Source organism: Hyla sarda, chromosome 7 (assembly GCF_029499605.1).
Source record: "Hyla sarda isolate aHylSar1 chromosome 7, aHylSar1.hap1, whole genome shotgun sequence".
NCBI lineage: Eukaryota > Metazoa > Chordata > Amphibia > Anura > Hylidae > Hyla > Hyla sarda.
In genome coordinates this window covers 92,348,215-92,364,134 of record NC_079195.1, presented here as the reverse complement: position 1 = coordinate 92,364,134, position 15,920 = coordinate 92,348,215, and positions in this window count along the sequence as shown.

The following is a 15,920-nucleotide window of genomic DNA, read 5'->3' as shown; positions in this document are numbered from 1 at the left end:
CTGCCGTTTGCTCAGGCCCTTTGAGGAAGCCACATTATTAGTCAGTCACCAGCGTTACAGGATGAACGACATCATTCCACTGCTTCATTTCTATTACTATATTGTTACGCCGAGCGCTCCTGGTCCCTGCTCCTCCCCGGAGCACTCGCGGTGTTCGTCTCCGTGCAGCGCCCCGGTCTGACCCGCTGACCGGGAGCGCTGCACTAGTGTCACCGGCGGGGTTGGGATCCGCGTAGTGGGACGCGCCCACCCGCGGGTCGCATTCCAATCTCCTCACCTGCCCCGTCCTCTGTCTGCTCAGTCCCGGTGCGCGCGGCCCCGCTCTCTGATAGCTATCACGCCCCCTCCCGTAGGCTTGCATTGAGGGGCGGAGCATGGCGTCACACGCCACCGACCCTGCGGTCGACCGTAATCAGTCGCGGAGCGAACACGCTCCGGGGACTGATTACAAACGGGGTGCTGCGTGCATGATCACGGGCGTCCCCAGCTGCGGGACTTCCGTGATCAGGCATCTTATCCCCTATTCTTTGGATAGGGGATAAGATGTGTAAGCACCGGAATACCCCTTTAACCTTCCAGCCCTACAGCACTGGGAGTGTATATAAAGCCTCTTCAGATGCTGTTCTGGGATGGTATTTTTACCTGTTACTCTCATCATGTTTGCTTTATGCACCTTAGTCTTTGTCTGTCTGAACACATGAACACATGTCCTGAGTTTATACCATGGTTTTCTGTCCCGCTTGATATATAGATTTTATAGCTTGCCTTGTTTTAGTACCTCTGTCAGTTGTAAATCCAGGAGGGGGTTACGGGGTTACCTCTCTGCAGCCCTGGGAGGTAGCACACGGAGGGACATCACTGATGTCCCGTCCCAGCACCCATAGGAGCAGAGCAGCGTAGACGTGCGCATGTTAAGTTATCGGTGGCATGTTATCTTCGGTGCTCCAACCACAGCTCCTCCGGTCCTGGGATCCCTGTTACAGAGTGGCACAATGACAGAGCCTGGAGAGGGCATCAGTATGAGGAGACCATATAGTGGAGGAATGCCACAGCCTGGAGTTTATGGCAGCATGAGGAGACCATACAGTGGCTGAATGACGCAGCTTGGAGTTGGCGGCAGCAAGAGGAGACCATATAGTGGCCAAATGACACAGCCTGGAGTTGGCGGCAGCAAGAGGAGACCATATAGTGGCTGAATGACACAGCCTGGAGGAGGCAGAATCATGAGGAGACCATATAGTGGCTGAATGGCACAGCCTGGAGATTGTGGCAGCAAGAGAAGACCATATAGTAGCTGAATGACACAGCCTGTAGTTGGCGGCAGCAAGAGGACACCATATATGTCAGGATCCGGACTGGTATGCGGCGAGGACACTGGTGGTGGATCCTCTGTGTCAGTAGGGTGATGACGTGGGCCGTACCAGGGGAACGGAGTCTAAGGGGTTACTGGTTTTCACCAGAGCCCGCCGCAAAGCGGGATGGACTTGCAGCGGCAGGTAACCCCCAGATCGTTCCACCCGATAGCGACTCAACCCCAGCTGACAGCTGAGACAGGCGCGGTACACAGGGACAAGGCAAGAGCAAGGTCGGACGTAGCAGAAGGTCAGGGCAGGCAATAAGAGTCGTAGTCTGGGGCAACAGCAGAAGGTCTGGGTACACAGGCTTGGGAACACACTAAACGCTTTCACAGGGCACGAGGCAACAAGATCCGGCAAGGACAGGAAGGGGAAGTGGGTTTTTATATGCAAGGCACAGGTACTGATTGGGCCAGGCACCAATCAATGGCGCACTGGCCCTTTAAATCTCAGAGAGCCGGCGCGCGACTGATTACGGTCGACCGCAGGGTCGGTGGCGTGTGACGCCATGCTCCGCCCCTCAATGCAAGCCTATGGGAGGGGGCGTGATAGCTATCACGCCCCCTCCCGTAGGCGTGCATTGAGGGGCGGAGCGTGACATCACACGGGGGCGGGGGCATGACGTCACACGCTGCCGGCCCTGCGGTCGACCGTAATCAGTCCCGGAGCGAACACGCTCCGGGGACTGATTAAAAAACGGGGTGCCGCATGCATGATCACGAGCGTCCCCAGCCGCGGGACTCCCGCGATCAGGCATCTTATCCCCTATCCTTTGGATAGGGGATAAGATGTGTAAGCACCGGAGTACCCCTTTAACTCTTCTCAAACCAGGCAGAATAAACACAGAAACTGTTCATACATAAACATAATGTCTGAACAGACCCAAAGCCGAAAATTGCAAAATACAGATAAACGGACATAACCACTTCATTATGTTTTGCCCTCTGTGTCAAAAGTTGTAGTCCGATTTTTTATTTATTTATTTGTTAAACTTGGCCAAGTGTTTTTCCTTTTGAGTTTAGGGCTGTTTTTTTTTCCCCCCAAATCAGACTCCCATAATTTTGATGATGTCTAGCCTGATAGTAAATGGCAGAGGAAGCCAATACAGAAACTGAGTTTAGTACAGCAGACCTTAAAGTCAAGAGGCTATTCCACTAAGTAAACTATTGTTCAAATTCCTTTTTAGGTATGTCAAAGAGCCCCCTCTATAAGGAGGGGATAGAGTAGAGCAATAAGACATATATAAAAAACTGTGTAATGGCACATTTCTCATGCAGCAACCAAACCATTGGCTTTGGCTGTTTGTCGGGTGGGAAAAGCATGTTAAGGGTCTAATCACACGTACAGAGTTCTGCGCAGATTTGATGTGCAGGATTTCAAGCTGTGTTCAGTCATTCAGTTTCCATTAAAATCTGCAGCAGAAAATCCTGTGCAGCAAATATGCGCAGAATACTATACGTGTGAACAGGCCATAACGCAATATTACCATACTAGTGGCTTGTGAGCCTTGTGAACCTTAATATATCACTGTTGTATTTGCCTAGAATTGCATGTTGAGGAGGCTGGCATCTGAAGGAGGAATTTTATTTATTTATTTTCAAATCTACTACTCTACTTGCCACCAGAGCAGGGTTTCTTTTTAGGGAAGCTTAGTTGGGGGAAGACAATGGCCACTCCAGAGAGGAAGGCAAGGAATGCCTCTTTGTCTCCTCTGCACTGTCTCGTCTAAGGCCCATTAGATCATCGCTATGTTTGTTCTCTTTTTTTTTTTCATGCAAAACTTGTAATGAAATTTGCACAGCGCGCATGCAATCTTTCACCTAAAAGAAGGGAGGGATCAGTGTCCAGTCTGGAAGTGCCGATAAATATTTGCATAAATTTGCATAAAAAATTATATTCGTCATTACGAATATATATCACTAGATTCTAAATATTAGCGAAATTGCGAAGTGACGATATTCATTGTAAAAAATGTGCATTTCGAATATTCGCGCTCCACACTAGTCTATACTGGGTAGAGAAGGGCTGGAATTAAAGGGAGACATATTGAAAGCTTAGACAAGAGGTGACCAGTCAAGTTTTGGGGGTGCTATCCAGTAACTATATGGTTGTGCTACCCAGCTACAGTATGGGGATGTGGTCTTGTCACAGTATGGAGGTGTCCAGTCACAGTTAATTTTCCTTGTGTTACCCAGTGACATAGGGGGTATGGATGAAGCTTTTAATCCTGTTTTTTTGTCTGTGATGTGTCGCAATTTTTCCTTTACAGGCCAAACAAAGTGGCTTACCAATGTCTTAGTATGTGGCTGTTTTCAAGTTCACAAACAAAACAAAAACCTTAACCCATGTAAAGAAAAAAAAGAGCTTCTTTAAAAGGACCACAAAGCAAAAAAAAAATAAAAATGATGTTTAGCTAAGGTAAAAAGAAACATTTATCCCAGTCAAACATTTATCAACCCTCGGAACAGATTTTTAAGTTGGAAAAAGGAACTAACTGGGTTAGATTTAAGTTTGTGAAGCAGGGCAAAATCCAAGTGGAGAATTAACAAGTTTCAGCTGCTACAACACAGCCAGAAAATGTTGCCTGGAATTCTGGGGCAGGATTCTGTGCATTTTATAGGCGCATCAATTGCCCCAAATTTAACAAGTGGTTTGCGACAAATGATAAATCTGGTGCAAAAATGCACCATTTATCGTAAAAAAACATAAATAAAATCACACATTGCTATACCATTATTGATACATGTCCCTCATTATGATTGTGTTACCAAGTCACAGTATAGGGGTGTTGTCTAGTCAAGGTATGGAAGTGTAACCCAGTCACAGTATGGGGATGTTGTCCACCCATGTTATCTATATTTATGATTCCACCAATAACAATCTTCACAACTTTTGATCAGCGATAGACAATAATTTTATTGTTGATCTTTTCCTTTGATAACACTAAACCATCATTAATACAGTCTCTCGGTAATGAGTGTATCATCATAATTGAGGAGTGTAAAAGTGTCTTCAGGGGGTTACTATAATGTTGTTGTGGCGGCAGGATACACAAAATGAGCTGTCTATGAAAATGAAAGGAGTTATAAGCAAGAATCCTGCCACCACAACAACATTATAGTATTGACCTTTTAAGGTTTTTGTACCTAGGTAGATATAGTCCTGCCTATAAAGTAACTCTGAGTTAATAGAATGGGTGCACTATTCAGGATCGTGGCCAGAGTGGAGGTTGGTTACAAAGATCTCTCCCTCTAGAGGACTTGTCCTGTCCTACTTCACACACACAACCCATTGACTTGAATGGGCACCGTGTTATTCTTAATTCACCCTGTGGTGGGATTTCAGGGAAATTGAAAACTTACTGCCAGGTTTCCCCACAGATTGCAACTGACTGCTGGGGGGAGTTTTATGTATTGCTGGGCTTTATAATATATTCCCTGTTAGTATATTGTCCAGATCTGTGTGTGTGGCGCATGGCTAGCAATAACATTTCACAGGCTTCATGGGTTTAAAAATTCAAACTTGACTTTATTTCGTCCAAAATAAACAGTGGCTGCAATGCTGTACAGACATTTTTTAGCATATAACCTGTGAAGCAAAACAGAAAATAAATACTTCCCCACCTGGGCTCTAACTAAACATAAGAAGGCTTTCTTACCTACGTATAAACTCATATTGTACATCATCCAAATGGTAATACTTTTCACCCCAGGCTTATGTAGCTTTCTTGCTACTCTGACATTGTCTGCACTTACTACACCCTTTTTATGCCTCTGTAATGAGTTCAGCTGCTTTACCTGAGTTGAACAAAGAGTTAACTCAAAACCTGTACTGGAAGGAGAGGAAATAATGGGCCTGTTTCCGACCAGTCTACTATTCCACAAAAAAATGCATGCCTAGATAAAAAATAAAAAAATAAACTATCAAAGAATAAGTAAACTTGGCTCAGACTAGGTTCATACTGTGTTTAGTTCTTCCTTTACAGGTATCCAATGGCATTCTACCAAGAACAGGATGTCTACATATACTGTGGTAGAGAGCAGCGGACTTCAATGGCTCGACTGGAGTCATAAGTGTCTCAGTTCAGGCACTATACACTATTTAAGTGGACTTGTGGTTTGGTGAGTTTTCCACTTAAAATAGCGCATACACCCTGGTGATTCTGTTCTGCATGTCACAGAGAGCGCTCCGGTCATCACCTCTGGACCGGAGGGCCAGCTGCCGCAACCCTCCGTCCCGGAGCACGGGTCCCACAGTGGCAGAGACACGGCTGGCGTGGCGGCTGGTCCCCTGCTCACACGCCGCGTCCCTGTTCAGCTTACCTGCTCCTCGCACGGCTCTCTGCACTCCGGCGCACGCGCCAGCTTCAGTAAATTTAAAGGGCCAGCGCACCGGTAATTGGTGCGCTGGTTCCTCACCTCCCACAGTGTCCTTCCCAATAAAAGGCACCTGCCCCTTCCTGCCCTTGCCGGATCGTTGTGCCTTGTGCCTCTGAGAAAGCGTTCCCTTCTGTGATAGTTGCCTTGCCAGTTGCCGAATGCGTTGCTACCGTATTGTTGCCTGTGAACCCTTACCGCCTGCCCTGACCTCTGCTACGTCTGACTACGCCTTTGCCTGCTCCCTGTGTACTTCGCTATATCAGCTGCCAGAGAGGTCGAGCCAGTATTGGGGGAACGACCTGGTGACTACCTGCTGCAGCAAGTCCATCCTGCTTTGCGGCGGGCCCTGGTGAAGACCAGTAGTCCCTTGGTACGGCCCGTGCCATCGCCTCTCTGGTCTGGAGGATCCACTACCAGCCCTGCCGGATCATGACACTGCACTTGTGAAGCTAAGATAAGTTACGGTAACATGTTACATAAACTAACGTTTAACATTACTGCTCAATAACTTGCCTTATCTTGATCCATGGTGCAATAGAATATCCCAGTGCCAAGATAACTCACATAAGATATCCATGGCAACATCTGTATTTTATCCATTTTTAAGTGAGATGTACATTCCCTTCAGCACTTTTTCTGCTGTGTGTACAATATCTACCTGGTCACTAGTGTTGCTCGCGAATATTCGCAATGCAAATTTTATTCGGGAATATCGCATATTCGCAAATTTGCGAATATAGCACTATATATTTGCAATTAAGAATATTCGTTTTTTGTGTTGTTTTTTTTTTACAGTACACATCACAGTGATTATCCCTCTCTGCTTCCAGCTTGTGTGGTGTAAAGAAGGCTCTAATACTACTGTGTGAGACTGGCTTGCGAATTTTCGCATATGCACATTTCTGCTTATGCAAATTTTGTATATGCTAGTTTTCGCATATGCGAATTTCCGAATATGCAAATTTAGCGAATATATGACGAATATTCGTCCATATATTTGCACTACTGGTCACCAGAACTGTGCTTGGTATCATACATAGTTTAAGGTAAGCCGTACCAAAAAGAACTTGTCTTGAGAGATGTTGAAGTCAGGTGTTGCTACATACTGAAGTTAATTTGGACTGAGGATCATGTAATTTATGTTGATTTCCTCCTTCCGCTCAGGCAGACAGCAGTTGTATTTGTTATTTTTAGAAAAAAATTTCGGCTATGGTTCACAAAACTATATTTTGCTTCAGGGTGGAAATAGTTGTGGTTTTTAAAAAAATATAATTTTTGCTTGCAGTAATTATTGCCAAGGTTTAAGACAAAATTAATTTATTAAATACACTAAGAGAGGTAAATATTGTAAAGGTAGCTGTGTATCATTCCATGATATATGTTAATTAATTTGGAAAATAAATGATTAATTAGGAATAGTTCAATGACAAAGTAAGAGGTAGGTGGAGTGTCCTTAAAAATGATTTCAGGGACTTAGGCCGCAAACTTAAGGCAAGGACTTCCAAGTTAATATTTTCTGAAATATTACCTATACCACGAGCCCCACCAGAGAGGCAGCGGGATAATAGGAAGGTAAACAAATGGCTCAGAAGCTGGTGTAGGAAGGAGGGGTTTTGGTTCATGGTGAACTGGGCCAACTTCGCTGTTGGATACCGACTCTACCATAGGGAGGGTGGAACTGTGGGGAGAAGATGGCCAGGAGGGTGGAGGAGTGTTTAAACTATAGACTGGGGGGGGGAGGGAACCTACCACATAGAGGGGGAAGATAGTTTAGATAGAGAGATGGGACTTACTAATGTACTTGGGGGTGGAGTGGAGGGAGGGGGCTAGAATAGTTATTATGGATAGGCTTCATAGGAAAAAAAGCATTCACCTTTGAATTGCATGTTGACTAATGCCAGAAGTTTGACCAATAAAACAGAGGAACTGGAGTTGGTAATGTCTGAGGAGAATTATGACATAGTGGGTATAACAGACATGGTTGGGCGATAGCTATGAGTGGGAGAGGAACATACAGGGTTATAGTCTACTCAGGAAGGATTGGACAAAATGGAAAGGGAGAGGAGACTGTCTTTAGGTAAAGTCCAGTCTGAAGACTGTACTGCGGGAGGATATACGAGAGGGAAACGATAATGTGCAGTCATTATGGGTAGAGTTATATGGACATAAAAATAAAAAAAATGATGGTGATTTGCTAAAGCCCCCAAATATAATGGAAGAGCCAGAAGATCAATTACTGAGGTGAATAAACAAGGCAGCAAATCAAAATGATGTGATAATAATGGGGGACTAACTATCCTGATATAAACTCGGAGACTGAGCCCTTTAAATTTCATAAAGGAAACAGGTTTCTGACTATAGCTAAAGATAATAATCTGTCCCAAATGGGGCAGGGCCCGACCCGAGGGGGCACTCTACTAGACTTAATATTAACCAACAGACCTGACAGAGTAACTAATGTGCAGGTAGAAGGACACCTAGGAAATAGTGATCATAATATAATACATTGTAACTTGTCCTGCAATAAGGGAATCTCTCGAGGGGCCACAAAAACAAAGAACTTTAGGAAGGCAAAGTTTGATCAGCTCAGATAAGCCCTTAACAATATACATTGGGAAAATGTCCTGAAAAACAAGAATACTGAAGCTAAATGTGAGTCTTTTAAAAATACATTAAATTCTCACTGTAAGAGGTTTCTTTTTGGAATAAAACCTTATCAGAATAAAAGGGTCAGAAATAGAAGAAAACCAGTGTGGATGAGTAAAAATGTTAAGGGGGCAATACATAAAGGGGACAAAAATAAAGCATTTAAAATACAAAAACAGGACGACAGTGAAGAAGCATTAACCCTTTAACGACGCAGAACGTATATTTACGTCCTGCGCCGGCTCCCGCGATATGAAGCGGGGTCGCGCTACGACCCCGCATCACATCGCGTCGGTCCCGGTGCTCATCAACGGCGGGGACCTGCGGCTAATACCACACATCGCCGATCGCGGCGATGTGCGGTATTAACCCTTTAGAAGCTTCTAAAGCGAAAGTGAAAGCATCCCGGCTAGTCAGTCGGGCTTTTCGGGACAGCCGCGGTGAAATCGCGGCGTCCCGAACAGCTTTCAGGACACCGTGAGGGCCCTTACCTGCCTCCTCGGTGTCCGATCAACAAATGACTGCTCCGTGCCCGAGATCCAGGCAGGAGCAGTCAAGCGCCGATAACACTGATCTCAGGCGTGTCAATACACGCCTGTGATCAGGATGAGAGATCAGTGTGTGCAGTGTTATAGGTCCCTATGGGACCTATAACACTGCAAAAAAAAAGTAAAAGTAAAGTGTTAATAAAGGTCATTTAACCCCTTCCCTAATAAAAGTTTGAATCACCCCCCTTTTCCCATAAAAAAAAAATAAAACAGTGTAAATAAAAATAAAAATAAACATATGTGGTATCGCCGCGTGCGTAAATGTCCGAACTATAAAAATATATCATTAATTAAACTGCACGGTCAATGGCGTACGCGCAAAAAAATTCCAAAGTTCAAAAAAGCTTATTTTTGTCACTTTTTATACCATTAAAAAATGAATAAAAAGTGATCAAAAAGTCCGATCAAAACAAAAATTGTACCAATAAAAACTTCAGATCATGGCGCAAAAAATTAGCCCTCATACCGCCCTGTACATGGCAGAATAAAAAGTTATAGGGGTCAGAAGAGGACATTTTTAAACGCATAAATTTTCCTGCATGTAGTTATGATTTTTTCCAGAAGTGCGACAAAATCAAACCTATATAAGTAGGGTATCATTTTAACCGTATGGACCTACAGAGTAATGATAAGGTGTCATTTTTACCGAAATATGCACTGCGTAGAAACGGAAGCCCCCAAAAGTTACAAAATGGCGTTTTTTCTTCGATTTTGTCGCACAATGATTTTTTCCGTTTCGTTGTGAATTTTTGGGTAAAATGACTGATGTCACTGCAAAGTAGAATTGGTGATGCAAAAAATAAGCCATAATATGGATTTTTAGGTGGAAAATTGAAAGGGTTATGATTTTTAAAAGTTAAGGAGGAAAAAACTAAAGCGCAAAAACGGAAAAACCCTGAGCCCTTAAAGGGTTAAAAGCTATAGAGAAAAATGTAAAATATGTTAAAACAGAAAAAAGCTGCAAAAATAGAGACTGAAAGACTCATTGCCAAAGAGAGTAAAACTAACCCCAAAATGTTCTTTAAAGGGTACCTCTCATCAAAAAAACTTTTGATATATTATAGATTAATGTATGCAGAATAACTTTACAATTGCATGTAATTAAAAAATATGCTTCTTTCTATTTAATTTTCCACTTTGAAGAAATGACCACTAGGGTCTCCCTACCAGTCCTGGCAGCAAGCATTTCAGACTCATGCAGGAGTCCTAAACACTACGAGCTGCCAGTCTGCTTTGTTCACAAAGGAGAACACTCAGAGCTGCCAGCCTGCTTTGCTCACAGCCGGTTTGGCTGTGAACAAAGCAGGCTGGCAGCTCTGAGTGTTTAGGACTCCAGTATGAGTCAGAAATGCTTGCTGACAGGACTGATCGGGAAAAATACAATAGAAAGGAGCAGATTTTTCATTAACATGCTATTGGAAGGTTATTCAACATTCATTAATCTAAAATATATCAAAAGTTTATTTGATGAGAGGTACCCTTTAACTATATAAATAGCAAAAAGGTTAAAAATGAAAGTGTTGGCCCTTTAAAAAATGATGATGAGGAAATTATAGACAGGGATCAAGAAAAAGCAAATATATTAAACACATACCTCTCCACTGTATTCATAGAGGAAATTAAATGTCAGGTTAAATACAGCGAGATAAGGTATATCTCCAGTACAAGTCACCTGTCTAACTCAGGAAGAAGTACAGTCCAAGTACAAAATAGACAAATGATCAGGTCCAGATGGCATTCACCCCTGTGTTCTAAAGGAATTAAGTAATGTAATAGACAGACACCTATTTTTAATATATAGTGACAGGGTCTGTCCTCCAGGACTGGCGCATAGCAAATGTGGTGACAATATTTAAAAAGGGGGGAAAAGGTGACCCCGGTAAATATAGACTTGTTAGTTCAACCTCTGTTGTATGTGAATAGTTTGAGGGTTTTCTGAGAGATGCTATTTTGGAAGATCTTGATAAAAATAAATGTATGACCCCATATCAGCATGGGTTTATGAGGGATTAGTCCTGTCAGACTAACCTGATCAGCTTTTATGAGGAGGTGAGCTCCAGACTGGACCAGGGGGAATCGCTGGATGTCGTATATCTTGATTTTTCCAAAGCATTTGATAAAGTGCCACATAAAAGGTTGGTGTATAAAATGAGAAGTATTGGGCTGGAGGAGAAGGTGTTAAAGTGGGTAAGTACCTGGTTCAGTGATAGGAAACAGAGGGTGGTTAGTAATAGTACTTATTCTGATTGGATGACTTTTACTAGTGGGGTACCACAGGGGACAGTCTTGGGTCTTATTCTATTTTATATATTCATTAATGACCTTGTAGAGAGGTTGAATAGTAAAGTAGCAGTCTTTGCAGATGATACAGTGGGGCAAAAAAGTATTTAGTCAGCCACCAATTGAGCAAGTTCTCCCACTTAAAAAGATGAGAGAGGCCTGTAATTTTCATCATAGGTATACCTCAAATACGAAAGACATAATGAGGAAAAAAAATCCATAAAATCCCATTGTCTGATTTTTCAAAGAATATATTTGCAAATTATGGTGGAAAATAGGTATTTGGTCAATAACAAAAGTTAATCTCAATACTTTGTTATATATCCTTTGTTGGCAATGAAAGAGGTCAAACGTTGTCTGTAAGTCTTCACAAGGTTTTCACACACTGTTGCTGGTATTTTGGCTCATTCCCCCATGCAGATCTCCTCTAGAGCAGTGATGTTTTGAGCCTGCTGCTGGGCAACACAAACTTTTTCACTCCCTCCAAAGGTTTTCTATGGGGTTGTGAACTGGAGACTGGCTAGGCCACTCCAGGACCTTGAAATGCTTCTTACGAAGCCACTCCTTTGTTGCCTGGGTGGTGTGTTTGGGATCATTGTTAGAGATAGGCAATTTTTTTTTTAAATTTGATTCGGACAATTCGCCAAATTTTCGGTTTGTTCCACATTTATTTGCGGTGAATCTGTATTAAAAATGGCTCTTTCTGGCATTAAGAGAGCCTCAATAGGGCTGTAGAACACTTTGCCTTGTTGTAACACGCATAGGGCGTGTGCTGGGTTAGTGAAATAATACTGTTATTCAGTAAGACATGCAGATTATAGGCGTCACTATTAGAATCACTGTCACAGAGCAGCACAGTGACAGAGCCTCAGGTGGAATGAGTATGAGGAGACCTTATAGTGGCTGAATGACACAGCGTGGAGGTGTTGGTAGCATGAGGAGACCATATAGTGGCTGAATGACACAGCGTGGAGGTGGCATCAGCATGAGGAGACCATATAGTGCCTGAATGACACAGCATGGAGGTGGCGGCAGCATGAGGAGACCATATAGTGGCTGAATGACATAGCGTGGAGGTGGCAGCAGCATGAGGAGACCATATAGTGCCTGAATGACACAGCATGGAGGTGGCGGCAGCATGAGGAGACCAGATAGTGGATGAATGACACAGCATGGGGGTGGCAGCATGGAGACCATATAGTGGCTGAATGACCCAGCCTGTAGGTGGCAACAGCCTGACGAGACCATAGGGCCTCACAATTGAAAAGATTAAAGATATTTTTTAACATTTAAATTGAAGATTTCAAATAGATGAACCTAAAAAGTTTTTTTTTAATGTGCCAGCAGCATGAGGAGACCACATGGCGGTGCAATCACACAGCCTGTAATTGGCGACAGCATGAGGAGACCATATAGTGTCTGAATGGCACAGCATGGAGTTGGCAGCAGCAAGAGCAGACTATATAGTGGCTGAATGACACAGGGTGGAGTTGGCCGCAGAATAAGGAGACCATATAGTGGCTGAATAACACAGCCTGGAGGTGGCGGAAGCATGAGGAGACCATATAGTTGCAGAATAAGACAGCTTGAAGGTGGCATCAGCGTGAGGAGAACATATGGTGGCAGTATGAGACAGCCTGGACTCAGCAGCATCTGGAGTCCTGAAAGCGACCCAGTGACATAGTGGGGCAATGGGTGGCAATACCAGTACCCGGTGATGAAGGTGGGTGAAAAAAAGAAGAACTTGGCATCAGATGTGTGGCATCAGGCAGGTGGCAGGATCAGAATATTAGCTGAGATAGGTAGGCAGAAAAAAACTTTTGTCTCTTTTGTAAAAGTGTTAGTGTGCACAAGTAAGTATATTAGGCAAAACGTAACTTTTAATAATATTCTTAGGATAAAATGTACGTATCCCAAATTTTTTTGAAATCAAACAAAAGTAAAGGTGTGCAAAAAACACCATGTGCCACCTACACCACCAAGTATTGATGTGATACAAAGACCTCTAAAAAGTAGAAGGGAACAACGTATGATTCATTGTAACCGGTGGGGGTAAAAACTTCCCCTGTGAGGCCCTACTCTCGCATTATTAATCCCCTTCTTGGCAAGTGTTACTCGCCCTAAAAAGGCAGCCCCACACAGGAAACTCTCCCTATTTCGACCTAAAATCCCTGGGAAATGGCAGTGTTTGTAGGTGGAAATAGGGGAGGTTCCTGTGTGGGGCTGCCCTTTTTAGAGTGAGTAACACTTGCCAAGAAGGGAATTAAAGGGGTACTCCAGTGCTTAGACATCTTATCCCCTATCCAAAGGATAGGGGATAAGATGCCTGACCACGGGAGTCCCGCGGCTGGGGACCCCCGTGATCTTGCATGCGGCACCCCGTTTGTAATCAGTCCCCGGAGCGTGTTCGCTCCGGGTCTGATTACGGATGATCACAGGGCGGGCGGTGTGTGACGTCACGCTCTGCCCCTCAATGCAAGCCTACTGGAGGGCATCTAATCCTCTATCATTTGGATAGGGGATAATATGTCTAAGCACCGAAGTACCCCTTTAATAATGCTAGAGTAGGGCCTTACAGGGGAAGTTTTTACCCTCACCGGCTACATTGGACCATACGTTGTTCCCTTCCACCTTTTAGAGTTCTTTGCATCACATCAATACTTGGTGGTGTAGATGGTACATGGTGTTTTTTGCACACCTTTTCTTTTGTTTGATTTAAAAATGTTGGGTACATATATTTTATCCTAAGAAAAGTTTTAGCTAATGCATATCCTTAATGCTTACTTGAAGTCTGATGCAGAGGAATGTCTGTAACTGGGGAGCAGCACCTTTAATATGTTTAGCATTATCCATATTTTTGAATTGTTGGTGTGGCACCATGGTCAATCTTCTCTGATGCATCAGGCCCTGGTGGATGGAAATCCTGGCTGATCCATGCTACCTTCTGTTCAAGAGAATTGTGCAGGGCTGGTACTGCCTTATTCACAAAGAAATGACAGCTTGGCTCTCTCCACCTCGGCTTGGCACAAGCCATCAGTTCTCTGAAAGGTGCAGAGTCCATCACTTGAAAAGGGAGGGACAGCAGCACCAGCAACTTGGACAGGAGCACATTCAGCTTCTGCGCCATTGGATGAGTGGGCACATACTGTTGTCTCTTGGACATGGCTTCGCCGATGGATTGCTGGCGGAATGACTGACTCAAAGTAGGAGGAGCAGGAGCATCTGGAGCGACAGAAGATGGGTATGACACACAGCTCCCTTTGGCATGCCATTGGGGGATGCAGCAGGCTTTACCACCATATTGGAGCCACGATTCTCCCAGCCCGCTTCATGGTGACGCTGCATATGTTGACGGCGGGCCGTGATGCCAGCTTTGGGATCCTGGTCATGCTTCCCCTTCTGCCAGGTTAACCCCTTAAGGACTCAGCCCATTTTGGCCTTAAGGACTCAGACAATTAAATTTTTACATTTTAATTTTTTCCTCCTCGCCTTCTAAAAATCATAACTCTTTTATATTTTCATCCACAGACTATTATGAGGGCTTGTTTTTTGCGCGACCAGTTTTCCTTTGTAATGACATCACTCATTATATCATAAAATGTATGGCGCAACCAAAAGACACTATTTTTGTGGGGAAATTAAAACGAAAAACGCAATTTTGCTAATTTTGGAAGGTTTTGTTTTCACGCCGTACAATTTATGGTAAAAATGACATGTTTTTTATTCTATGGGTCAATACGATTAAAATGATACCCATTATTATATACTTTTATATTATTGTTGCGCTTAAAAAAAATCACAAACTTTTTAACCAAATTAGTACGTTTATAATCCCTTTATTTTGATGACCTCTAACTTTTTAATTTTTCCGTATAAGTGGCGGTATGGGGGCTCATTTTTTGCGCCATGATCTGTACTTTTTTTTGATACCACATTTGCATATAAAAACCTTTTAATACATTTTTTATAATTTTTTTTAATAAAATGTATTAAAAAAGTAGGAATTTGGGACTTTTTTTTTTCCGTTCACGCCGTTCACCGTACGGGATCATTAACATTTTATTTTAATAGTTCGGACATTTACGCACGCGGCAATACCAAATATGTCTATAAAAAATGTTTTTTACGCTTTTTGGGGGTAAAATAGGAAAAAACTGACGTTTTACTTTTTTATTGGGGGAGGGGATTTTTCACTTTTTTTTTACTGTAACTTTTACATTTTTTTACATTTTTTTTTACACTCGAATAGTCCCCATAGGGGACTATTCATAGCAATACCATGATTGCTAATACTGATCTGTTCTATGTATAGGACATAGAACAGATCAGTATTATCGGTCATCTCCTGCTCTGGTCTGCTCGATCACAGACCAGAGCAGGAGACGCCGGGAGCCGGACGGAGGAAGGAGAGGGGACCTCCGTGCGGCGTTCTGAATGATCGGATCCCGGCAGCAGCGCTGCGGGCGATCCGATCGTTCATTTAAATCGCGAACTGCCGCAGATGCCGGGATCTGTATTGATCCAGGCACCTGAGGGGTTAATGGCGGACGCCCGCGAGATCGCGGGCGTCGGCCATTGCCGGCGGGTCCCTGGCTGCGATCAGCAGCCGGGATCAGCCGCGCATGACACGGGCATCGCTCCGATGCCCACGGTTATGCACAGGACGTAAATGTACGTCCTGGTGCGCTAAGTACCACCTCACCAGGACGTAC